This window comes from Lissotriton helveticus, chromosome 5_1 (genome assembly GCF_964261635.1).
Source record: "Lissotriton helveticus chromosome 5_1, aLisHel1.1, whole genome shotgun sequence".
NCBI classification, from domain to species: Eukaryota; Metazoa; Chordata; class Amphibia; order Caudata; family Salamandridae; genus Lissotriton; species Lissotriton helveticus.
Genome location: NC_136065.1, coordinates 1,180,422,102 through 1,180,449,847, shown reverse-complemented (window position 1 = coordinate 1,180,449,847; position 27,746 = coordinate 1,180,422,102). Strand labels below are relative to the sequence as shown.

The window sequence follows — 27,746 nt, the reverse complement described above, 5'->3', positions numbered from 1 at the left end:
GAACGCTTCTTAAACAAGGTTGGACTGGGCCACAAAATAGGCCCGGGCATCGAAATAAAGGTGATCCCCATTAACAAAACAAATAGCTAAAAAAAAAAGTGGCTGCATTTACTAATCAGGTCAGTTTTGAATTGGTAAAGACATTCTGTATGAGTATTTTGCAAGGTATGGAAGACTGCATACTTTTGTGTTTGCTGCAGTTAATGTTTGTTTTAATATCAGAAAAATCAACAGTGAAAACCATCCCACCTGATCATAAAACAGGCCCACAAACTGCTAAAAAAACAAGCATTTGCAATGCAGTAGGTCTCGTATTTACGCTATTTGCATTGTAAATGACAATACCTCTTATGTATGTGTTGTTTCTAAAACAGATAAATAAAAGGTGTTGTCCTTGCACTGCAAATGCATTCTGCGCCTGTGCTATAAATATTTTTTAAAGCGTTAGGAGAGAGTGTGTCCTGCCTGCAAGAGCAGGCAGGACAAATCTAATTGAGAAATAGTGCTCAGAAGCTGTAATGAAAGCCTACCTAGTAACAACACATGTAGCAGAGGGTGTCGCCATGGAAGGTTACAAAAGGAGACAAAGGCGGTACTAAGGAGGGGCTACTAAGCCTATTGACCAATGAACAGCCACAGTTTACTATGGACAATAACACTAGCCAATGAAAAATTTGGGCGGAGAGTGGGTCGAGCTTCAAGTCCATAACTGAATACAGTTTGCCTCGCAGAACAGCGAATGCGCTGCCCATGCTCGACCGAAAAAACGGCCCACATTCTGATCTGTGAGACCATCATTTTTCTTGTGTTTGGTGCACTTAGTTGTCACTTTTTGCAGTAGCTATATCACCGACTCTGACGAAAGCTGTGACACTAATTAAGGGCTACCAGGCTGAAACATGTTGGTCTTGTAAGAACGCAGTGGCCATGAATCCTGGCACCTGCACTACGAGCATTATTTTGGTTTTAATCCTGACACTTGGCAGCTGAATAAAGGTAGCTATCTAGCTGATCCCGTAGCCAGTTTTAATCACTCTCAATCACCTGCAACAAAGCACTGCACTTTTTTCACTCACACCGAGTCTTCATGGGGTTTTAGTTCACCCACCCTCCCTATCAAAACATCCCGGAGCTCTTCCCTCGCAGCGAGGGGGTCGGGGCCCGCGTGAGGACTAGGTCTCTCACGTGAGGCGGTACCCCCATGATGAAGCATGACACCTCTGGAGTGTGAGGGGAACTGTCCTTAAAAAGAGAACTCCCCAGATATACACTTAGATACATTGGGTCACATGCTAGACCTCCCTACTGACTTGGAATCGGGACTTCTTTTGTGATGTGCCAGGTGTTGTGGCACAGAGCATGCAGATGCATGATGCATGGGACCTGGCATCCACATGCCAATATCTTGACAACATCAGCAACCCCGTGCTCCGCAAAGCATGAAGGAGCTGCAAACCCTATATTCTGGCATCAAACACCACGAATAAGAGAATAAAAGACACACATGGACCCTTAGTAGAAAAAAAGAAGAGCCTGTAAGAGTGGCATATCTGAAACCGCCTACAGTCTTATTTATGTGCCATTGGAGGAGCTTGGTGAATTTTCTAACATGATCACTTACTTCACTACTGTACACTTTTCATGTGCAGGAGTAAATCCAACTTTTCCAACATGACACTTCCCCTCCATGATAGGAGCTTGTGTCTGTGAGTAAGCTACCAAATGCATATTTACGTGACTCGCATACATTTCCCCAACCACAATGCTCCCAGTAAAATGTTAGCAAGTGTAGCTTGAACAGTCTTAAATTTACCCACATGTATGTTGTGTGACCATTAAAGTTGCGGTACAGTTAAACCTTGAAGAATGTGTGTAAATCACCTTCTATGTTTTCTCAGAGATGATCATCGTTGGTTCAACGCACCATGTAGGTAAGGTTGTATAAGCAATGTTGTGGGACAATAAAAACGTGAATACAAACATGTACAGCATGTGATGTAACCATACAGTCTTCAGGGGCGTAATTACCATTGGTGCAACAGGTACAGTGGCACCGGAGCTCATTGAACCCTGATAAATACTGTATTTTACATCCCCAACAGCAGTTAAGGAGGCATTTTCCTGGCTTTCACCTTGACCCATGACACCCTTGCCACGCTATTAAGAGGCTTCTAAGCACTACCTAACTGGAGCTCAGAAACTGTGCAATAAATTCTTGCTGCCACAATGTCTGACTATATTCGTACTGTCAGTCATCCACCCCTGTTTCATTTACATATGCTCCCATTAACAACATGCCAAACTCTGTGCATCTCATTTATATTCCAGTTTGTTGTTCTACGTCTTACAGTTAATTAAAGAGCAAACTCCCTAGAATCCTGGAGGAATCCCTCATGTCGGTCGGTACAAAGGAAATCTGACAAGACGACCATGTGAACTTATCCCGGAAATGCTGAACATGGAGATAGAGTAACAGTGCGCTTTACAAGAATCCCACAATATAGTGTACTGCCCATAGCTATTCTATATTTCTGCATGTGCGCACTGCGCAGTGTGCCTAGAAGGGCGAAGCGATCAAATTTGCCCCGCTACACAAAAACAATCAACGCCAATCCAGTCTCCGATTGTCCAGCCGAGCTGGATACAAAAGAACAGTAGATGGAAAAGCTGATGCCTACATTTCGGGTTTATTCAAATATTCACACGAGCAGTGCACGTCGACAGCCCCCCGCCCACCCTCCGCGCCCCCGAATTTCATAAAGAAGGCAGAAAAGGCCCGTGTTCTACACGTGGTAAGGACATTATTCCGCAATCGCGGGGCGCCGTAATTACATTTTCGGGATCGAACGGATAAGAAGAGAGGCGGAAAATAATAAATAAAACACACACAAGGAGGAAAAAATAGGAACAAAACAAATTGCCTGGTGTAAATGATTCATCATCCTCTAGCATAATAACCGGCGCCCCGCGCGTGAAGGTTGATAAAAGCGAATTTAAATGAAAGGGCCCGAGACATGCCATCCATTCCGATGCGAGGACGGTGGCGGCTCTGAAATCTAAGCAATCATCTTCCTCACCTCACACCCCCCCACCCCGTGTGTATCCCATCTCCAACAATGGCATCTGCTCGGCTAATAACCCGATAAAAGGTCAATAATGAGGCGTTACAGCGCATGGTTTCCAGGGCGCTGACAGCGAGGAGGAGCTGTGATTAATGGGGCTGATATCCTGCCTTCGCCGCACCTCCTGCAGCCGCGGAGGGGGCGAGGGAGCCTGGAGGGAGCGCTCCCGGCCTTAGCCGAGGAGGGGTGCAGTTACGCCACAGAGGAAGGGCGCGCGCCCCGTCTCCCCTCGGCGTAATTAAAGCCACCCAACCAAAATGAACTAATTGAAAGTCGTATTTTGTGCCTGCAGTGAGATGAAGGCCACGCGAGGCCCTGACATGCAAAGCCTTCATGCACAGAGTAACTTCTGCTCAGCCATGTCTGCGCACCCCGTCGTAGAGGATGTTAGTACGACCCAGAGCCATGTTCAATGAACAGAACGGCGCCACAGTGGCCACGTCACTCCACGTCATGAAGGGCACTGTCTCCAACCTTTCACCTACAGACCACTGATTCTAGGCTGCTAGACTAATTCGTTCAATGGAAGCAAAACAAGACTACAACACCCAGAATGCATCAGGCTATCACAGAAAAGTCCAGGACTATGAATCTGTACATATAAAAGGCGTACTTAACAGAGTTTATGTCGCTGTTGACGAAGGGGCCTTCCTTCTAGAGGATTGTGCCTATTTCTGGAACAAACTCTCAAAACCCCCAGAGGTCATGGAAAATAAAGAATGTAAGGTTGCTATTAAGATGATGCACTGTAGACAGGGAGATGTGACTGAAGGCACACTTCGTGGGTCTCCAGCACAGCCCAGGAAAGCATTAATGCAGTATCCAGACCAGCATTTCAAAAGACTTAGACTTTGAGGCTATAAATCAAGAAGACGGCTCACTCAGCACCATGGTAGACCTGGTCAGGGATGATCAGAATTTAGGGTGGTATGGAACAGACACAAAGAATTCAGAGTGCATGAAAGTGGGGTGGGTGGTTAAGTCAAACTGTAGGCATGGTCTCTGGTGTGGAGGTAGGTGCAGACATAGACACACCTGATTGAACACATCAGTAAACCCGTGCGGCACACCGGGGGATTGCCCGGTGCCTGCTACGGCCAGTCCGGCTCGGTTTCCTGTCATCTGCAACTTAATGTTTCCGTCTGCCCACATAGGTACAAGAGTGTATAATTATCTCTAGAATCAACGGCCAGGATGTAACCTAATCTCCAAACTCCCTGTCAGAAGGTTCTGGTGAGTTAAAGTCCCAGGAGAAGGGCTCGAGCTATTGTAGAAAAGAGGGCACAGATAGCACCCGACTCTGCCATCTCAACAATAAGCTGTAAATAGTGTTTTGAATACTTGGATCAGAGTGACGGATCTCCTTAGGAACATGTGGCTGTACAGACCCTACCTAGGACATTCTTTCAGAAGTTCTGAAGATGCACACTCAGGCTTGGCAGCTGCCACAGAGTAACCAAGGCTCATTCACAAAACAGACTGAAATCCTGAAATACATGAATACCGAGACAATCTGCACCCATTGGGAGGGACTGGGGATAAGTGGGAATGGTAAGATCATAGATTTGGAGTGCAAAGGGTCAGATACTCCAGACAAGTTGGTTTATCTACGTACATGTTTCCCATAAAATTCTAAATCACCTCTTTAGTGCTCGTCATGCAACATGGAGAAACAGGAGGATGTTGAGATGTTATGAAGGTACTGATAATTAATCAATGTACTGGTAATATTATTACGTTTATAAGAGTGCAGGTCCGAACATTTCATTGAAGTTTAAGATTTGAAGTGTCAGATGTTCACTGTTACACGAGGAAATCAACCACAATCCAGAGCACAGTTCAGTAAAGCAAAGAAATGATCTAGGAAGAAACAACATTCAAAAATAGCGTTGCCATTCATGGACCTGAATGTTGACCCCCAGAAGTTTACCTGCAATCATCTGCAGACCATGCATGAGCAGAGGACAGATACGTAACCACCATCACTCTCCCTCCATCCTTATTTCTCAACAATTTGATTATCTTGCTATTCTATAGGCAATAAAATAGTTTTGCAACTAACTGAGCAATGTACTCCACAGACTACACAGGTATTCTACAGGCACCGTGTAGAGACGTAAGAAAGTATATATTGTATCAATCCTCCATTCCATAACTTTAGATCCTCTTAAAGGGACATATATTGAATAGTCATGTTCTTTAGTTTATACTTGACTGCAATCTTTGAATGATGAGCTATGGGACAGCTCATTTGAGGTTTGCTGTTGCTAAGTGGACAGCATCTGGCCAGTCTGGGAGCTTGGAAGCCACTTGGAAAGGAACAGGATGAATCCTGTAATGTAATCGATGAATCCTGTAATGTAATCTGACTGATAGCATCCATATGCGGAGAATGGGGATTGGCAGTTTGTGGATGAGAGGCCATGTTCAGAATGAGCAGCCACTTCGAGAAGTACTATAAAAGGTTCAGAGCTAACAGGGTGTGCCTTTTGTCAGACAATGTCGTCACCTCAATGTAGAACATTTCTATGGAAAACTATGCAAGGGATGATATCATAACAACAAACAACAAGGTGATGGAAGGAATGCTTGAATTATTATCAGCCACTGCTGGTCTCTGTGACCGCATTCCTGTCCATCAATTTTTGCCCGCCACGTCACTCACTAGACATAGACCTGCCTTAAGCGAATAAGGTTTGGTCCTGATCTAATAGAGCCAGTTCGAAATACCAGGACAGGTCACTTCCAGAAGTCAGCTTGCCAACCCCAGGCTCTTTTTAGGCTGATGTAGCGCTTGTCAGTGAGTAAGAGCCGGAGTCTTGTGGGCCAGTGACCATTAAACGCATGATTGGACAAACCTGCCCCCTTTGCACATGTACTGTAACAGGGTGACAACAAGCAAAACATGTGAAAACATTATTTGCTCATGTTATCCCTCATTTGTTATCACTGAGGTCATGATCTGGTGGAAAAACAGAGTCAATACTAATTGATACTTTTATATGGAGTAAGGTGTTTTAGCATCTATTACTACCTACTAGGTCCAGACAGAACAAGCAAAGGCTTTATTTATGGTAACGCAGTCATTCTGTCAGTCTACTGGGGCAGCGTAGGGACATACTTCACTGACCTGGAAGAAGACTGATCGCTGTACTTACAGATCTCCACCATGGGGGTGAGAATCTCTGTGTCTAACCCAGAACCACCATCACAGTGGCTCCATTGAAGGCGGCAAAGCTTTGCTGCAGCTGGCAACAAGTTTAATGCAGCAGCTCAGCAGTTTTATATTTTTCAAATTCCCAAAGCAGGTGTTTGTTAATGTCATGGACATGAGGTCATTATTTGTGGTTTTCTTTCCAGGTCTGCCCTTTCTTTTCCCGACAAGCATTGGTAAATGCATTAGGTTTCACCTATGTGATTAATAATAAGCTGTTTTCTGTTGTAAGTTATAGCTTGCTGAGTAGTTGTACAATATAAGTTACAGAAATTCTGTTAAAGTGACATGACTTGTTTATGTACAAAAAGGCAATATATTGTGCTGTTACTAGAGGTATAGTGCAAGTAAGTAACAGCCAAATAAAAAAAAAACTAAATGAAAGAGGGAAATAATAGAATTAATTGATGTGATAGCAATATTATTTGTTTAGAGGCGTTCTGACAACTTTTGGGCCCAGTGCAACTGCACCCGCAGCACCATTCAAATCATGCCCTTGGTGCCTGCAAGATAACTGCATCTGTGACTGCCTGTTCTTAACTGGTTCACCATTGAATATACAACAAAGAGCGACCACTCGTTTCAACATATTTACTTTGGCTTAAATCCACCAAAGCATCAGATTAGCACGACAGCTGTATAAAGCATACTCTCAATTGACTTGAAACAGCTGAAATGGACAATTGAGGACACCGATGAACTACAAGCTAAAGCACAGGGGTTCCAAATGGAAAGTGAAAGAAGCAATCCAAACAAGATACAAGAGTGGGTAAGATTTATGGATAAACTAATAACAATAATGATTAGCAAATCAAACAGGCCGAGACTTAAAAACAAAACGCCAAAACTGATTGACGCTCTCAGACTGAAACGAGAACTAAATAAAACTCTAAAGGAACTAAATAGAACTGAGTTAAATACTACAGGATGGGAAGCCATACCTTACCTAAGGAAAGAATACAAAAAGAAGATATGGGAACATAAAAAAGGATGTGAGGACAACTTCTGGGCTACACTACTACATGATGCGAAAAAAACCAACTCGGGTACATTCTGGGAAACAATAAACAATCTGAATTGGTCCATCAATCCTCTTGTCTCAAGCATACAAGAACATGACTGGGCCAAGTTTCTAACAGAAAGATTTACAGACATAAAACTCACAAACTTTCAAGTATGTAAGGAGAAGGAGCAAGAAAATGCCAGAGGTGAAGTTGAATGAAAGAAAAATTTCATCTCCTTTATACAAGAAACAAACAGCACTACACCCGATACCCTACCACTGTGCTAAAAGCTGAAGAAGTACAAAGGAATGCAGTTGCCACGAGCGCTAGTGGCACAAGGGCCATACCTGAAAGCCGAGAAATCAACTAGAGGAGATAAAAAGAATAATTTCAAAGGAATGGGGCACCAGGCCCAAATGGAATCCCCCGCTAATATTCAAACTTGCACCAGAGTTCTGGGGAAGAAGACAAAAAAGTTTATTTGAAGAAGTGGAGAACATAAAGCAAATCCCGCTGAGCTGGCAAGGATCAGTAATTTCACCAATCTACAAAGGGGGTGATAGATCTTCCCGGTCCAATTACAGACTAATTGCACTACTGGATGTAGACGCAAAGTATTATGTATCTCCGATACTGGTAGATTTGATCTCCGTTCAGATAAGCTAAAGCTGATACCTGTCAATCAGACAGGCTTCAGAAAAGGATTTGGGATGATCACAAACATTTTGTCACTCTTGCTATTTATCGACAAATACAAACGGAAGAAGCAACAATTGCAGCTCTGTTTTGTCGATTTAAAGGTGGCTTTTAACAGTGTGGATCATCAAATCCTTTGGGAAAAGCTGCGAGCCTGGAAAATCCCAGAAAATATATTCAGAGGAATGTTGCTCCTGTATTCCAACACATGGATGAGAGTTAAATTGGGTGACGGTTCAGGATTATCAAGGAAGGTCACCACCATAAAAGGGCTTAAACAAGGGCGTGTGCTGGCACTCCACCTTTTTAATCTTTTCATGGCAGACCTGCCTCATAAGCTCAAAAAGATCAACTCCCATCCATGACAACCTGGCACACTATCGTTATCCCACCTTTCATATTCGGACAATGTAGTCCTGATTAGCCTAACTAAGATCGGCCTTCATAGGTTGCTCCCAGGTATGCTGGAATATATAGCTGACCAAAAAAAAAAGAGCAAAAGCAAAAAAAAAAAAAAGTTAGAGATAAACGCTTTGAAAAGTAAAACAATGCTAGTTAGTGGATACCCGATTGGCCAAACCGAATTTTCAACTTGAGGGTGAAAAGCTAGAGGAAGTCTCTAATTACAAATACCTGGGTTTCTACATTGACAATAGGCTGAACCATCGAGAGCAAAATGCATATATGATGCAGAGAACAAACGCCCTATCGTTTGCCTTTAGGACCCTAGTGAAAAAACTAAAGTGGCCTCATTTAAACCCTTACTAGCAGTAATATCTACCAAAATGCTACCAACGTTATCATATGGCAGTATTGCATTACACGGGAAAGACGCAGACCAGCTAAACAAACTGCAAGTGTCAATATATAAAAGTGTCTTTCAAATCCACCAGTCTGCATCTCCAACTCAGGTGAGACTAGAATTTGGCATAAAAAAAGAAATATTGGGAAGGATGTATGCAACCATTAAGCAATGGTATAGACTGAAGCGAAATCCAGCTGGATCAGAATTGAATAGAGCTTTATGGGAGGAATTGGAGAAGGAAAAAAAATCCCCCAACAATCAATATCTACAAAAAGCTTTGTTAGTAACCTGTACAGGAGGGCTTTGGAACACCAACCTGTGGTATTCACCCTTCAAACAAAATCAACAATGTCCCAACTAGATGGACACATATATGTCATAAGAGTATAATCACATAACACTCCTACTATTCAAAAGTTAGACCATATCCGAGTATATAGTAGAACAATTTCTTATGAAAAAGAAGAAGGGGCTAGTCCTTCTTTATGTCAGTTAACATGAGAATAATACAAACAAGTCCACAGTTAAGTATGTCAAAAAATATTTTTACAGTTTATTACACATATAATGGTTAAAATACAGTTTCTTCAGGAATTTCATAAAAACATAAAAGCATCAATATTTCATACATCGCAAAACAGTTTTTTATAAAAGAAACAATTTTTATACAAAGAAAACTACAGTCGACGCGGCGTATCAGTGATATTTCAAAGATGGTCACCTTCTTCAGGACAGTTTTCTAAATAACGGAGAATATTTGTATTATTATCACATCCCTGAGTTACTGACATTACTAAATAACTCAGGGATGTGATAATAATACAAATATTCTCCGTTATTTAGAAAACTGTCCTGAAGAAGGTGACCATCATTGAAATATCACCGAAACGCCGCGTCGACTGTAGTTTTCTTTGTATAAAAATTTGTATAAAAATTGTTTCTTTTATAAAAAACTGTTTTGCGATGTATGAAATATTGATGCTTTTATATTTTTATGAAATTCCTGAAGAAACTGTATTTTAACCATTATATGTGTAATAAACTGTAAAAATATTTTTTGACATACTTAACTGTGGACTTGTTTGTATTATTCTCATGTTAACTGACATAAAGAAGGACTAGCCCCTTCTTTTTTATAAGAAATTGTTCTACTATATACTCGGATATGGTCTAACTTTTGCATAGTAGGAGTGTTATGTGATTATACTCTTATGACATATATATGTCCATCTAGTTGGGACATTGTTGATTTTGTTGACCTACTTACCCAGTCCCTATTGTAAATTGTAGGGTATCTCCCTTTCTTTTAAACCATCCTTCAAACAAGCCATTAATAAATCTGCAAAACTCCACTCTCTGCTATTAGATAAAGATATATTCTGCAAAAGAAAGCATGTCTGGATGGTAATCACTAATAATAAGACCCTTATCCCAAGCCCGTATCTGAACATTACATTCTTGGCCCATCGTAAGTTTCAACTACGATTAGGCAAACTACCGTCCATCGCGGATCAGCCAACATGGATCCACAAAGGGCCGAAATAGTGCAGACTAAGTGGCAGCAGCAAAGAGGACTTTATCCATCTAGTCTGTATATGTCCCAAACTTTCGAAAGCATGTGTCACTTTATTAAAGAATGCAATGAACAATATAAGAATAAGGACATGCAGATCAGCTATCATTGTCAGGTTCCAAGGCGCCAGACGATCACGGGCCGCCAGCAGGAACATAAACTACATTTCCCGGCATGCCGTGCTTACGTCGCGTACCAACGCGAGCTGCGCGCGCATGCCAGGAAATAAAGGAATGATGCAGACGGCGGTGAGACGCCGATAATTCCGTCCTGCGGTGGCGTTTCAGGATTCCTGGTTTGGTTGTGGTAAGATGCGACTTATGGTTCCAAGTCCTGCGGAATCGTGAGTATCTCGGAATTGTGGAGGTGTGAGGCGTTGGTATTTTCGATCCCAACAGCACACCCAAAGCTTAGTATTCCTTTGGGAGTTTCACTCGGCTGAGTGTTACTCGGAGGTTTCTTACCTTCGCGTTCAGTCTAAGACGTTGGAGGCTTTACGTTTGGTTTTGGGGAAAATTACTTAATGATTCTTTGCCAAACAAAGCCATAACATTGGTATTCTCGTATTGTACATATTTGTATATACTTATAAACTTGCACAGTGGCGATAGGACTCACCTGGAGTATATTATTGAGCTTCGCTATTTGTCACACACGAAGAGTAAGCCCAAAGAACCTTCTAGTGCGCAAGCTTACATTGGAGAAAGCGTTTCAGAGTGTGAATTAACACTGTGTACAAAACGTGAGGAGTCTTCCCCACTCTGTTTCTCACGGAGTGGATTCCGTGGATTTCAGTGTTCATTATTATTTCTTTATCTCGTTGCTACAGGAGACAGTAGGGGTATTGGAGAAAGGGAATTGTGAATCGCCCATTTATAATATAGAATGCATTGTTCATGGTATGTGTATTGCTCCCTATTGAACACCAACTGAAAGAACAGCTGACTTCGATCAGAGGGCCTTGAATGGTGTTCGTTTTGTTTTCACAGTTGGGCACAGTTCTTCATACCTCCTCAGACCACTGTCTCCATTGGATTTGATCATTGTGTATTTTCCTTTACAGGTATTGATTGGTTACAGTGGGGAGGTTTTTGGGTTAAGGGAGTGTAGAACACTACTGTCATAGACTAGGGAGATAGAGTGTTCTAAACTCTTGTTCTTTGTTGTTACAGATCTCCCTCCCCGCTGTTCCCTTCCTTTCCCGCGCCCGCTGTACTATCTTGGTTGTTCGCTTCATTGTATATGAACTCTGAGGTAGTTCGGTAGGGTAGGGAATTGGACTCTCATCACAGCCCCGAGGAAGTTGGAAGCCGAGCCTGATAGTATTATCGGCCCAAGGATTTTGCCTCCTCTTGGCTGTGTTGGGAGTTCGCCATGACCACCTTAGAGGACGTCATGGCTGCTTTGGCCTTAGTTCAGGTGGAGCTGGCAGCTTCCAATAGGGAGGTAGCTGCTTCAAGGGCTGAGAATGCACAATTACGAGCCAGGTTGGATAGATTGCCCACCACTACTGCAACAACAGGGGCATCAAGTGGCTCTTCCCCTACCACTTCCGTGGTGGTGGAAATGCCAGCACAAATCCCTCTAGCCCCACCAGAACGATACTACGGGGACATTAAAAAGGTTCAGGTGTTTATGACACAGGTGCAGATGCACTTTATGTGCAAACCCAAGATGTTTTCCACACATCAAGCGAGGGTAGCTTTCCTTATTTCGTATTTAGGGGGGGAAGCTGCACAGTGGGCTGTTCCAATAGTCAGAAGGGATGACCCCCTCCTATATCACTGGGACAATTTCAGGGAAGAATTCGAAAAAACATTTGATAGGAGGGCAGAGACCCTCACGGCGGACAGAGAGTTGTTGAAGCTGAAACAGGGAGAGGCCGATCTTGTTACTTATCTCAACAATTTCAGAAGACTCGTGGCAGAAACAGATTGGCCTGAGGCAAAGAGAACAGCCTTGTTCTATCAAGGCCTTAGTGAAGACATGAAGGACGTTTTGGCCCAGATAGACCCTCAGCCCCGTACTTGCTCTGCCTTAATAGAACTCGCCTTACGCTTAGACCATCGCATGAAGGAAAGGAAAGGAGAGCATAAGAAGAAGGATCGAGCCGTGATGCCTTATGAACAAGCCAGTAGCGGTGACAAAACGGCAACTTCTTCAGATGCTATGGATATAGGAGCGGTGCGAGCTTCTTTAACCGCCAGCGAAAGAGAACATAGACGCAAACAAGGATTGTGTCTCTATTGCGGGAAGAAAGGCCATTTCCTGCGTGAATGTCCGGTTAAACCAAAAAGCAACCGGTTTCGGGGAGGACAGAGCCTCGCAGGAGTAGCAGAAAAGGAGTCGGAAAACTCCACGGCTTGATGGTGGATGAAGGGAAACCCTCAGGCATACATATCATCCCTTCACTCACCCCGAATCTGGTGGACGAGCGGAATCACCTCTTTGTGAACATGACCATTACAATCGACGACATAAAACATGAAGTGCAAGTGATGGTTGATTCTGGGGCTACCGGTTGTTTTATGGACTTTTCCGAGGCTCGCCGATTGGGAGTGAGATTAGTCCCTAAAGAAAGACCCGAAACAGTCTACGCTGTCGATGCAAATGAATTACAAGCAGGTCCAATAAAATACCATACGAGGGAGTATGAAGTCATTTTTGATAATTCCCACCATGAAAATCTGGTCTTCAACATTATCGAAGCCCCGCAATATGGGATCATCCTGGGTCTCCCATGGTTACAAAAACACGATCCTGATATACGGTGGACCACCAAAACAATCCAGTTCCTTTCCCAGTATTGCCTAGAACACTGTTTCTCGACGAAGAGGAATCCGGCACCAACAGTGGCGTCTATGTATACAATAGCGACAGCAGCGGAAAAAGACGTGACCCTGCCTTCGTGTTACGCTGAGTTTGGGATGGTTTTCAGTGATAAAGAGGCAGAGGTGCTTCCACCCCACCGGACGTATGACTGCCGCATCGATCTCATCCCAGGCTCTGAAATCCCTAACGGGAGAATTTATGCTCTTACTCTACCTGAAACGGATACGTTGAGAGACTATCTAGACAAATATCTGGCTTTAGGATATATTAGACCATCTAGATCCCCTGCAGCATCTCCTTTGTTTTTTATACCAAAGGCAAACGGTGAAAAAAGGTGCTGCATAGACTACAGAGCATTAAACGCCATCACCGTGAAGAATCAATACCCGCTGCCGTTGATCCCGGTGTTGCTGGAACAGGTCCGGGCGGCACACATCTATACGAAACTGGATTTGCGTGGGGCATATCACCTTGTTCGTATAAGACGGGGTGACGAGTGGAAAACGGCCTTTAAGACGCGGTACGGACTCTATGAGTACTTGGTGATGCCCTTTGGGCTCTGTAATGCCCCGGCCGCTTTTCAATTTTTTTTAAACGAAGTGCTTCGCGAATACCTGGATCATCATGTGGTCGTTTATATTGACGATATTCTCATATATTCGAACTCAACTGAGGAACATGTAACACATGTGAAATCAGTGTTTCGAGCGCTACAGGAACATCACCTCTTCTGCAAAATCACCAAATGTGAATTTCACGTAACAACGGTGGAGTTCCTGGGTGTAATGCTTACTCCGTCAGGACAGGTGATGGCAGAGAGAAAAGTACAAGCTATTGTGGACTGGCCGCGTCCTAACAACGTCAAAGACATCCAGAGCCTGTTGGGGTTTGCCAACTTTTACAGGCGATTCATATCTGGCTTCTCAGGGATGGTGTCACCACTCACGCGGCTTACAAAAAAGAACATCCCGTTTGTGTGGGATGAGGAAGCACAACACGCATTTGATGATTTAAAGACCGCGTTCTCCTCCGCGCCGGTATTAACACATGCCAATCCGGACATCCCACTCATAGTCGAGGCGGATGCCTCTGAAATAGCTCTGGGGGCTGTGTTGTCTCAAAAGGAGGAGTCCACAGGCACTCTTCACCCGATAGCTTACATGTCTAGGAAGCTCAGTGCTGCGGAAATCAACTATACCATCGCAGAAAAGGAGCTGCTAGCCATTCGAGACGCTTTCATGGAATGGCGGCACTGGCTAATGGGGGCTCGACACCTGATCACGGTTTATACCGATCATCGAAACCTGCAGTTTCTACGGGCCGCTAGACACTTGTCTCCTAGGCAGCTAAGGTGGATGATGTTCTTCGAAGAGTTCCGTTTTGTGGTTACATTCCGGCCTGGTACCAACAACAGGAAGGCGGATGCGCTAACGAGGAGAGAGAATCTCTTGATTCCATCGGAGAAACCCGTTCGGTCAATCATTGAGCCAGGAAAAGTCATAGGAGTAACCCATACCGATGACTTTCTGTCCCGTATTAGGAGAGGAGTACAAACCTGTGTGTGGCGCACATGGCTCAGACATCATCCAGAATGGAAATCAAAACATGGCGTTCCAATGAGAGGAAAACAGGTCCTGGTGCCCATAAACGTTTTGCGCAAGAAAGTGTTCTCTTGGTGCCATGAGGTTCCGTGTGCCGGTCACATGGGTTTCGTCAAAACGTTGGAGAAAACCCAGAGGCAATTCTGGTGGCCTTCCATCAGACCTGATTTGAGCAGATGGGTGGCGGAGTGTGCCACCTGTAATCAAATGAAAACGGACAGGCAAAAACCTCAAGGAATGTTACAACCTCTGCCCACTCCGGAAAATCCGTGGGAGAGGTTCTCAGTCGACTTCATTGTGGGGCTTCCGAAAGACCAAGGCAAAACAGCCATAATCGTGGTGGTGGATTTTCTGACGAAAATGGGCCACTTCATCGCCTGTGCCCGGGTGCCCACAGCGGGACAATTGGCCCACTTACTCCTGGTGAACATTGTAAGACTGCATGGCCTTCCCCGTGACATTGTGTCCGATCGAGGGGCACAGTTCACGGCTCGATTTTGGAAAACTTGGTGTACTGCATTGCACATAACTTCGTCTGTGTCCACCAGTTTCCATCCGCAGACGGATGGACAAACGGAGAGACTGAACCAATCCTTAAAACAATATCTCCGATGCTATGTGCAAGAAAGCAGCGATTCATGGGTAGATTGGTTGTGGGTGACGGAAGTAGCCTATAATAGCACCCAACATGCATCCACTCAACACACACCTTTCTTTTGCTCCTACGGGCACCATCCCAGATTCACCCCCATGCAATTGCCTTCCGATAATGTGAAGCTGCCAGTAGTGAGGGAATGGTTGTTGCGGGTGCGACAAATTCTTTTGGACGCGCGCAAGAACCTTGCGAAGGCCAAAGCTCGATACAAGCACCAGGCCGACAAGCACCGGAGACCTAATCCGGTGTATCGGAAGGGTGATCTAGTATGGTTATCTACCAAGAACTTCAAATTCAAAAAGCACAGCGTGTTTAACCCCCGGTTCATAGGACCGTACCGGGTGGTGGGGCATGTGAATCCGGTGGCTGTGCGTCTGCGTTTACCTGCGCAGCTTCGCATACATCCCGTGTTCCATGTTTCTCTCTTGAAACCCTCCAGATGTCCTGTTCGTAGGTCCCCTTTGCCTATCTGGGTGCAGCAGGATAGGGAGTATGAGGTGCGGAGCGTCATGGACTCTAGATGGGTGAAGGGTCGCTTGCAATACCTGCTCTCTTGGAAGGGGTTCGGTCCAGAGGAGGATTCCTGGGAACCGGCGAGGGCCGTTCAGGCTCCCCGGTTGGTGGCCAAGTTTCACCGTTTGTTTCCGGAGAAGCCGCGGGTGGGTTTGGGCCCCTTTGTGAAGGGGGGTGTACTGTCAGGTTCCAAGGCGCCAGACGATCACGGGCCGCCAGCAGGAACATAAACTACATTTCCCGGCATGCCGTGCTTACGTCGTGTACCAACGCGAGCTGCGCGCGCATGCCAGGAAATAAAGGAATGATGCAGACGGCGGTGAGACGCCGATAATTCCGTCCTGCGGTGGCGTTTCAGGATTCTTGGTTTGGTTGCGGTAAGATGCGACTTATGGTTCCAAGTCCTACGGAATCGTGAGTATCTCGGAATTGTGGAGGTGTGAGGCGTTGGTATTTTCGATCCCAACAGCACACCCAAAGCTTAGTATTCCTTTGGGAGTTTGACTCGGCTGAGTGTTACTCGGAGGTTTCTTACCTTCGCGTTCAGTCTAAGACGTTGGAGGCTTTATGTTTGGTTTTGGGGAAAATGACTTAATGATTCTTTGCCAAACAAAGCCATAACATTGGTATTCTCGTATTGTACATATTTGTATATACTTATAAACTTGCACAGTGGCGATAGTACTCACCTGGAGTATATTATTGAGCCTCGCTATTTGTCACACACAAAGAGTAAGCCCAAAGAACCTTCTAGTGCGCAAGCTTACATTGGAGAAAGCGTTTCAGAGTGTGAATTAACACTGTGTACAAAACGTGAGGAGTCTTCCCCACTCTGTTTCTCACGGAGTGGATTCCGTGGATTCCAGTGTTCATTATTATTTCTTTATCTCGTTGCTACAGGAGACAGTAGGGGTATTGGAGAAAGGGAACTGTGAATCGCCCATTTATAATACAGAATGCATTGTTCATGGTATGTGTATTGCTCCCTATTGAACACCAACTGAAAGAACAGCTGACTTCGATCAGAGGGCATTGAATGGTGTTCGTTTTGTTTTCACAGTTGGGCACAGTTCTTCATACCTCCTCAGACCACTGTCTCCATTGGATTTGATCATTGTGTATTTTCCTTTACAGGTATTGATTGGTTACAGTGGGGAGGTTTTTGGGTTAAGGGAGTGTAGAACACTACTGTTATAGACTAGGGAGATAGAGTGTTCTAAACTCTTGTTCTTTGTTGTTACAGATCTCCCTCCCCGCTGTTCCCTTCCTTTCCCGCGCCCCGCTGTACTATCTTGGTTGTTCGCTTCATTGTATATGAACTCTGAGGTAGTTCGGTAGGGTAGGGAATTGGACTCTCATCACAGCCCCGAGGAAGTTGGAAGCCGAGCCTGATAATCATAACTGGGTTGGAGCCAACTGATACCTTAATGAACTGTCAACTGATAAAGTTCCTCTCCTCATACGAGCAAGCATTAAAAACTGAATCTCCAGTTACCGCCTCGTAATGTGTACCCGGGAAAGTTGGATGAAGCGAGAGCAACACGCTAAGCAAGAATCATGGCTGGAAAGAATCCTTTTAACATCTCATCGGAACAAGGACTAATTATTGCTTTGATCTATTCATTGTTTACCATATAATTATGTGCATATCTAATTATTATTAAGTGACTCATTAAAAGTTCATTTTACACCCTTGTACATACCTGAATATTATTAAGTGGCAACAAAAGGTTTTTTATGGTTTTTAACTAATTTTACTTTTTTTACTGTTGACTTAGATAACACAGGGAACGAATTGTAATGGTTTTAATTAACTGAAACAATAAACATTTTGGAAATTTAGTAAAACATAGCAATATTTGGTGTTTAGAGGAGTTCTGACAACGTTTGGCCTTCGTGCCACTGCACTTGCAGCACCATTGAAATCATGACCCTAGTGCCTTCAAGGTAACTGCACTTGTGATTGCCTGTTTAGCAGTAACGTTTTGCACTATTCTGCATTTAGTGGGGTGCCTAGATCGTTTAACCCATGTTGTCTGCAAGGTAACTTCACTTGTGGCAGTCTATTTAGTAATAAAATATAACAATATTAGGTGTTTAGTGGGGTGCCTCGAGCTTTTGGTCCTGGTGATACTGCACCTGCTGCACCATTCAAATCATGACCCTGTTGCCAGTTAGATAAATGCACGTGTGACTCTAGTTTAGTAGCAACATTTAGCAATAATCTGGGTTAAATGGGGTCCCTAGAGCTTTTGGCCCCAGTTCCACTGCACTTGCTGTACCATTCAAATCAAGTCCCTTTTAACTTTTAACTGCAAGGTAATTGCAATTGTGACTGCTTGTTTAGTTGTCAAATATAGCAATAATATGTGTTTAGAAGAGTTTTGGCAACTTTTGGACCCGGTGCTACTGAAACTGCTGCACTATTCAAATCATGACCCTGTTGTCTGCAAGGTAACAGCACTTGTGGTTGCCTGTTTAGGAATAAAATATAGCAATATTAGGGGTTTAGTGGGGTGCCCGGAGCATTTGGACCCGGTGCCACTGCACCTGTTTTACTATTGAAATCATGACCCAAGTGCTTGCTAGATAACTGCAATTATGACTGCCTGTTTAGTTGTAAAATATAGCAATATTAGGTGTTTCGAGGAGTCCTGACAACTTTTAGACCCAGTGCCACTGCACCTGCTGCACCATTCAAATCATGTCCCTAATGCCTGCTAGATAACTTGTAGCTGTCAGCTCAGTAGTGAAATATAGCAATATTAAGTGTTTAGTAGGGTGCCTAGAGGATTTGGCCCTGGTGCTACTGCACCTGCTGTACCATTCCAATCACGAGCCCATTGCCTTCTAGATAAATGCACTTGTGTCTGTCTTGTTTAGTAGTAACATTTTGCAATAATCTGGTTTAGTGGGGTGCTTAGAGCTTGGGGCCCCAGAGCCACTTCACCCGCTGCACCATTCAAATGAAGTCTCTTTTAACTGCAAGGAAACTTCAATTGTGACTGCCTGTTTAGTAGTCAAATATAGCAATATTTGGTGTTTAAAGGAGTTCTGACAACTTTTTGGCCTGGTGCCACTGCACCAGCTGCACCATTCAAATCATGATCCTAGTGCCTGAAAGATAACTGCACTTGTGACTGCCTGTTAGTAGTAAAATATAGCAATATTTGGTGTTTAATGGAGTTATGACAACTTTTAGCCCCAGTGCCACTGCACCTGCTGCACCATTTAAATTAAGCCCCTTTCAACTGCAAGGTAACTGCAATTGTGACTGCCTGTTTAGTAGTAAAATATAGCAATTCAGACATTTCTGGTGTTTAGTGGGATGTCTAGAGCTTTTGGTCCTGGTCTTGGTGTCAATGCACTTGAGCATCATTGAAATCCTGACCCTGTTGTCTGCAAAGTAACTGCTCCCGTGGTGCCACGGGCGTAGCTAGGGGGGCGGTGGGGGCAGGCCGCCCCAGGCGGCACTATTTTGGCGGCAGCGGTCTTTATAATTTATTTGGGGACACTCACTGACATTACTGTCAGTCACGACAGTAGTGTCAGTGTCCCCAAATAAATTATAAAGTCCGCCGCAAAGGGCCACCAGTGCCGCACAGCCCCCGCCCCGAAGGGGGTACACAGTACACCCACCACCCCCCACGCCCACAATTACTTGCGGCTGTGACTGTCACAGAGCAATCAATGCACGTGAGTGACGTGCAGTTACGTGAAGTGCAAGCGCACCTGCTTGCAAATGCTGCCTGCGCACTGAGCACGCACCACCACCTAGCGTAGTGGTAGTGGTACGGTGCGCAATGTACCGCGTTTGTAATTGTGGGTCCCGTCCCAGGGCCATCAATCTTGTAGTGCTACCAATGACGGTCCTGGGCATCATTTTGGCCATCCCTCGCGCTAAAACACAACAGTGACGCCTCACGTGCTCCACTACCCGGCACGCGCTCTCGTGTGGAGTCGAGTCTGGGGCAGTGGCAGTGCTGGGCGATTTGTTGCAGCAGAACCAACCCCTATGGTACATGTGTTTTGCAAGGCACTGTTTGGTCACTCTTGTACTTAAACTAACAGTGGGATTGCTAATTGTGTTTTGTTTGTCACTGATGTATCTTTATAGACTTGTAGTATAAGGTGGAGGCGGGTAATAATTTTATAGATGGGACTACCTGAAGCAATCAATCAATCAATTTTTGTATAGCGTGCTGCTCACCCGTTAGGGTCTCAAGGCGCTGGGACAGGGGGGGGGGGGAGCGCTACTGCTCGAAGAGCCAGGTCTTGAGCTGTTTCCTGAAGGAGAGGTGGTCCAACAGCATAACCGAGAAAACCGGTTAAATAGGGGGCTGCCCAGGATTAGGGGGCTCCTGCAGGCCTGGGTGTGTCAGTCAGTCCTTCGGTAGCACTGGTGCAAGCCCTGACTGACGGACACTCTCAGGGTGCGTGAAGAGTCCTCCTTGGATAGTGTCTGCCAATACTGGGGGCTGCTCAGTATTAGGGGGCTCCTGCAGGCCTGTGTGTGGCATTCAGTCTTTGGTAGCACTGCTGCAGAAGTTGTGCATGTGTCTGGGACAGGGGTCACCAGACGTCCCGGATCAGCCCAGTCGGTATATATAAGAAGCCCTGAGACCTCATAGGTCCTAATGGGACATTTACTCCTATTTCTCTGTCGATGGACGCCCGTTTTTTTTGTACTGAAAATCTGATCACCCTAGTCTGGGATGCTAATGGTGGGGCTCCTGCATGGCAGGGTAGACGTGCATTACAGCCCCCCGCCACCCTCACCACACCATCTCGACCCCGCCCCGCGTTCGCAGTCCCTCCAGGGGTATCTTTCACTTGTGACTCTATCGGATCGATGACCCTTCAGCTGCTGGAGCCAGCAGAGAGGGGCTCTGACATCAGAGAGAAGCAATGAACCCTCAGCCATAAACCAGCACAGGAGGAGCACCTGCATCATGTTAACTCATTCAGTGCCGGGCTTCTGGGGGTTTGTCCTCGGCCGCTTCGACTCACTGGCCACACAGAGGCTTCTTGGTGGTGCCCCCTGCTGGTGGTCACCTGTAGAGGCCCCATTAATGTCCAGACACCCAGAACAGAAAAATACAGAAAGGTGACAGAGACCAGGAGGGGCGTAGCAAGAGAAGGTGCGAGACGGTCTGCCTCATGAGGCACAGGTTTTGGGGGCGGTGCCTCCCCCCTTACTTGAGGTCATCACAGCAACCACAGGGATCGCCAGCAAACCCCCCACTCCTACCTGTGGCCGTCACGTGGGATGGCCAGCAAACCCTCTCCCTCTCTTACCTATGGCTGTCGTGGGGCAGCAAACGTTAGGGGCCGCCATGGGCGGCCAAAGATCTAGCTACGCCACTGGCCGGTGCCACTGCACCTGCTGCACCATTCAAATCATGACCCTAGTGCCTGAAAGATAACTGCACCTGTGACTGACTGCCTATTTAGTCATAAAATGTAGCAATAATTGGTGTTTAGAGGGGTGCCTGGAACTTTCAAATAATTACCCTGTTTCCTGCAAGATAACTGCACTTGTGACTGCATGTTTAGTTAAAAATATTTGCAATAATCTGGGTTTAGTGGAGTCCTTAGAGCTTTTCAACCCCTTTGCCAGTGGGGTGCGTAGAGCTTTTGTTCCTAGTGCTACTGCACCTTCTGCACCATTCAAATCATAACCCTATTGCCTGCTAGATAAATGCACTTGTGACTGTCTTGTTTAGTAGTCAAATTTAGCAACAATCTGGGTTTAGTGGGGTCCCTAGAGATTTTGACCCCAGTGCCATTGCACCTTCTGCACCATTCAAGTCAAGGCCCTTTTAACTTCAAATGTGACTGCCTGTTTAGTAGTCAAATATAGCAATATTATGTGTTTAGAGGAGTTCTGAAAACTGCTGGTCCCGGTGCTACTGCACCTGCTGCACAATTCAAATCATGACCCTGTTCTCTACAAGGTAACTGCACTTGTGACTGTTTAGTTTAACATTTTAGCAATAGTCTGGGTTTAGTGGGGTCCTTAAAGAGCTTTTCATCCGTGTACCACTGCACCTGCTGCACCATTCAATGCAAGTCCACTTTAAACTGCAATTGTGACTGCCTGTTTAGTTGTAAAATATAGCAACATTAGGTGCCTAGAGTTCTGACAATATTTGGGCCCGGTGCCACTGCACCTGCTGCACCATTCAAATAATGACCCTGTTGCCTGCAAGATAACTGTAATTGACTGCCCGTTTAGTTGTAAATATAGCAATATTAGGTGTTTAGGAGCTCTGACAGCACTTGGGCCCGGTGCTACTGCACCTGCTGCACCATTCAAATCATGACCCTGTTGTCTGCAAGGTAACTGCACTTGTGGCTGCCTGTTTAGTAGTAAAATATAGCATAGCTCTTGTGTATTGACTTTATTTTTAATGTGCAATGTTTATTACAACATTTAGAATTTGATCCTTATGACCAAATAGATTACGTTGAAAAAATCAATCCGCTAATGCCTATAAAGTGCAAAGAAACGTACGGAGCCATGAATAGGAAATGCTACAAAAGTTCTAAGGCTAAAGCACCTGCTTTGCACAACTAAATAATAAAAAGCAAACATCCCAGCATACTGTTAGAAGATGTCTGTCTTTTCCGTGGGAAGAGTTCTTATCTTGACAGTGAATGAGGCTTAAACAGGGTCTACAGCTTTAACAGAAGTATCAAAAAGCCAGGGGAAGATAAAAAAAAAAGTCCCACGCAAAAGCGAATGAACCCAGTATTTCGGTGTTGGGAACTTATTAGAGCCCCTTTTAAGATATATTAAATACAAGAGATTTCTCAAGCACAGTGCAATCACTGTGCAGGCGAAACCTAAAAATGTGTACCACAACATTTGCCGTACACAGAGTGGGCTGTCTGAGGTGCACTGACCAAATGGCCAATGTAAGACAATTGTAAGTCCAAGGTTTCTACCAGCAGATCCAGCATAGGCCCTACCATCAGAAACACAGATCTTCCCTTGACTAAATAGACAGGACATACACACGTTTTTGGTAAATGTCCTGCATCCGTCAAATTCTAAATGAGGGAATAAGTCACAATAGGGCTTGAAATAGCATATGGAGAAAAGCAACGATTTGGTTACCACTAGCCCGTGAATTGATTAAAGTTAGTGTAGCATGCTACTAGTACGGCGTTGTGACGCATGTTTCCTTCTCCGTGACCAGCATGTAGATCAGGGGTGCTGTAAAGGTTTCTCTTCGAGAGATTGTGCAGTAAAACCCCAGTTGGGTACTCTGAAACTAGCAAGAGCGAGGAGGAGAACAACATATTGACTCCGGTTTAAATGATTATGGCAGGAGCAGAGAAGGAAAGTAAATAAAAATACTAAAATACAATAAGCCCCCTTCCTCCATGAGAAGGAAAGGAGGGTCACAATACCTTTATGCCGGTTCGGGCATCGAGGCCATTGACGGTTGTTTGGCGGCCTTCTCCTCCACCCCTAACCATTTCTCTACTGATGAGGGAAGTTATCCCGAAACCCGAGCCATGTCTCGGGCGATACCCAAAAACCCGGGACATGTATCGGGTCTAGAGATTCATCAGTCCAACAAGTACCGACTTGCACCCACCTGGGTGATCCACTATTAAACTACAAGTACCAGAGTCCCGAGGGGCGATCCGGAGGAGGGGCTAGCGGTGTGCGCTCCATTGCGGTGGTTTCTACCTTTATGCTTGAGTTGGAACTGCAGGTGAAAACATGCAAAGTGTTCCAAATATGAAACCACAGAGGCACAATGGTGGGTAGAGGCGAGCTCGTCATAGGTATAGAGTCATACACCCAAAACCATGAGGCCTTCTGAGCAGGGACGCGGGGGGATTCAGCCCCCACCACAGCACGGTGAGAGGATGCACATCCATTACAGCGCCTGAGTGTCACATATAGAGTCCACATGTTCCTTCTAGAAATATATGTTTGTTCTCCGATTTGCCTGCAGGACATGATAACGGCTGCATGGTACGCCTGCTTCCTCTGCAGCCTTTTCTTCTCCCACCCCCATTCTATTTCAGAATAGAACCAAAATGACGTCAGGTTTCACGCCTGGAGACGGAGGTTATTACTTCAACCCACAACACAGAGGCATACTCCACCAAAGACTTGTATGGAGTAGTATAGTAGAAGTTGACATTTAATCAGGGTGCAAAATTTCTCAGTAATAACACTGTCTCTCCAGAAACATCAGGGTCTTCATGTGAGTCATTTCCTTTAACATTCACTACAGTGCAAGTGGGCTCACCCGTCGAACCACGTATCACTGAATGGGAAACCCACTGACATGCCTGTTGTACCAGCAGAAAGGCCGCCATCCAGATAGTTGAGTTATACACAATGCATCGCACCAGTGCCAGTGAGCCCGACTCCATACGGGCGTGTTCTGTTTTCACCATAGTGCACAACGGCATGCTGAATGATTCCAATAGTGCACAAGCACTATGGTGCATTATTCCTTTAGTGCATGGTGGTTCTAATAGTGCAAAATTCCTATAGTACATAATTCCTAAACTGCATCATCAGAATTGCTTTCATATGCCACTAAAAATGTATAGGCATCTAAGTGCTAAACTGTGCCCTTCTGAAGGGAATATTTCAAAAGTTGCACCTCCAGAGGTGGTTGGCATGAAATAAAAACAGCGTAGCTTACCCAACCTCACCTTAGTGCTTTGGTCTCGATGATTCTGGGAATATGCTGATATTGCTGGGGTAGACCACTCAACTGACCAAAACTGATTTGATAATGCTGGAAAAATCTTTAGAATTGTATTACTGTCCAGGCACTTTTACCATACCTTTTGTGGTGGAAATGTGTAGGATGTGCAATGTTTATATGTGGTATATGTAGCACAAGTAGAGTAAAAAGGAAAGAATCAATCTTACGGACTAATGATGGTTCAAACAAGGACATCTCAGTGTTTTGCTCACAACGAAGAACGCTTTTGTAATAATCTAATATAGTTATTCGATAAGGTAACCACTGTAATGACATGAGTTTTAATGGACAACGTTATTAAGGATAACTTTCAGAGTTTTTATCTTGAATCAAACACTGCTGATGGAATAACCAACTTACATCCGCTGGTACCCAAAACTGATATTTTCCTATGTGCTGGTGAGCCCAATATTTGAAACTCAGTCTTGGTTTCACAGTGGTTCATGGGTTGACACTCAACACATTTTTTTCGATGGAAAAATATACTTGGTGTATTTTCTAAGTCCTTGTGTGTTATTGGTTTAGCAGAGCCTCAAACACTATTGTGCTACAGCCAAATAACCAAGCTACCCCATTTGTAACCTTGACTCTCCAAAGATACTTTGGCTGACCCAGTCCAGGCTTCTTCCAGGAAGCATAAAAGATCTGCATGTCGCTTACATTATGAAAATGTAATCTGACTCAAAGTCATTGCCCAGTCAGAACGGTAACCCTTAAAAAACAAAGACAGGTATTGTGAGAAATTGGGTTGTTAGTTGAGGGGTTTGTGACCCCTTCTCAAGGAACAGTCACATTCCCTGTCAGGGTGAGCCAAAAACAGTCACTAAATTAATCTGTGTTTAACCATCTGGTAGCTTGGCACAAAAGAAGTCAGGCTTAACTCAGAGCCAATGTGTAAAGTGTTTATGCAACACAGAAAGTTTAATAAAGTGAAAACACAAGAAAAATCCCACACCATTTTAGAGTATTTTTAATAAATTATTTTACACCAAAACAACAAAAATCCTATCAGTAGAACCGGAGTAAGGATATTTGAAAGTTTAAGGTAAAAACTAGAGTTTAAAAGATCAAAGCACCAACTGCGGACATCGAGCCACACGAGACTGGGGCAAAATTGAAACTTATGGAGCACTTTTCGGATACACAGAATAGATTAGGCCTGGTCTACACTTACATTTGAACTTAGAAGAAATCTTAAGAAAAACAGTCTGAGAAAGGAAAGGTTCAGCAGGGCAAGGCAGCTGGCAGAGACCAAGGAGGACTCGTCATCATCTGGGAGCCGCTGGACGAAGTTGAAATGAAGATTCCTACGTACAAATTTTGTATTTTTTTTTAAGTCAAAGATCTCCAGTGGGACAAAGCTCCAGGCTGTAGCCAAATAGGGCTTCACGAGATCGGATACATCTTCTACAAGGAGCCGCTGAACAGAATTTGCCGCCACAGAGAACATGTAGCGGCGGACCGACGATTCACCTTACAGATCAACGCGCAGGTAGGTCCTAGTCTCTTCTCGGTTAACAGAGCACTTTTTGGCAGAAAACTTTCTAAGTACCAAGTTTTGGATTTGTGCTATTTGGGCACCTTTAACTACTTTTCCAAGGGTCCAGGATTGAAGAGGCACCACTTGGAATGTCAGGACTCACTCAGGCATGGTCCAGGTTCAAGATAGTTGGAGACTTCTCTGTCTGAAGCTCTGATCAGGAGGCCACCCAACTAGCCCTTGGAGTCACTGTAGAAATCCTGGGTTCAAGGTGAAGTGCAGGGTGCAGGCAGGAAGAAAAAAGGCCTCTGGGGTTGCAAAACAGGATGCAGAGCAGTCCTTCTTGGTGCAGCAAAGCAGTCTTCTGAAGTACACAGCAGGAGGAAGTCCTCAGAGTTCTTCTGCAGGTACAGAAAGTCAACTGATGAGTGGGTCTAAGGGTACCGGTCTTGTACCTGGTGCCCACTTTGAAGAGGGAGAAACCTCTGGAGGCTTCCCCCACAGAATTGATTACATCCCACCCTGCCTGGCTCCAGCCTGGCTACATGCACACAAGGCTAGTGTGAAGTTCTTTGTTTTAGAGCAGGGCACAGCTTATCAAAGTGCAAGTGGGGCTGTGCACTGCTCCTGCCCACTATCCTACCTGAGATGGTCCATCCAGGCACACCTAATCCCACTATTGTTTGGCTGTCTTGGAGGAATATACAAGAGCCAACTGCCACACAACTAGTCATGTGAACCAGGAACAGGCTGCAGGCACCAAATGATTAGGACAGAACATTTGTAGCTTTCTAAAGGAACTGTGACTTAAGATCCGACTTTACCATTAAAGAGGATTTTAAGCTACAATTCCCGAGACACCAAACAAGACTTTAATATCTGCTGTCAATAAATAGTTAACACTTATTAAATGTTGTTCAAAGTACACCGCTATTATATATGAGTAACACGTGGTGGAAGTATTCATGTTAGAAGAATCAATTTGGTAACTACTGTAAATAAAACCGAAATCTCAAGGAGAAAACAAAGGCTTCTGAGCCTTCTTTATTACATGGGTAGATACACTTAATCCTCCCTAAAAGTATACCAAAATTGAGGCTAAGTAGGTCCAAACCTCACCAAGTGGACTACCCCACCTTCCCAACATCCCCCAAGATTATGGGTATTATGGGGAGGAAGAGCTGGACCGTAATGCACACACTTGTAACTAATTATTAATTGTAATAAGATAACACAATGTTATTCTCGGGAGGTGGTAGGTCTCACAGTAGTAAAAAACTATTTTTTTAGGTTTTCATACCCAGGACATGTAAAGCATAGTGGTACACGTCTAACAAATGTATTTCAAATGGAGGTTTGGGATTGGCAAAGGGGTCATTTTGCCAAGACGAATTAACAGCTTAAAACTAGTGGAATGGCAGGCCCGAGACATGTTTTAAAGGGCTACTTAAGTGGGTGGCACAATAAGTACTGCAAGCTAATTAGTAGCATTTAATGTACAGGA

At 44.7% G+C, this 27,746-nt stretch overlaps 1 protein-coding gene across 1 annotated transcript in view; it reads right to left on the bottom strand.

Moving 5' to 3' along the window:
- Positions 1 to 27,746, bottom strand: part of ATRNL1 (attractin like 1) — a 2,439,979-nt gene that overhangs the window by 1,398,899 nt on the left and 1,013,334 nt on the right. The gene's annotated exons all lie outside the window — the stretch shown is intronic.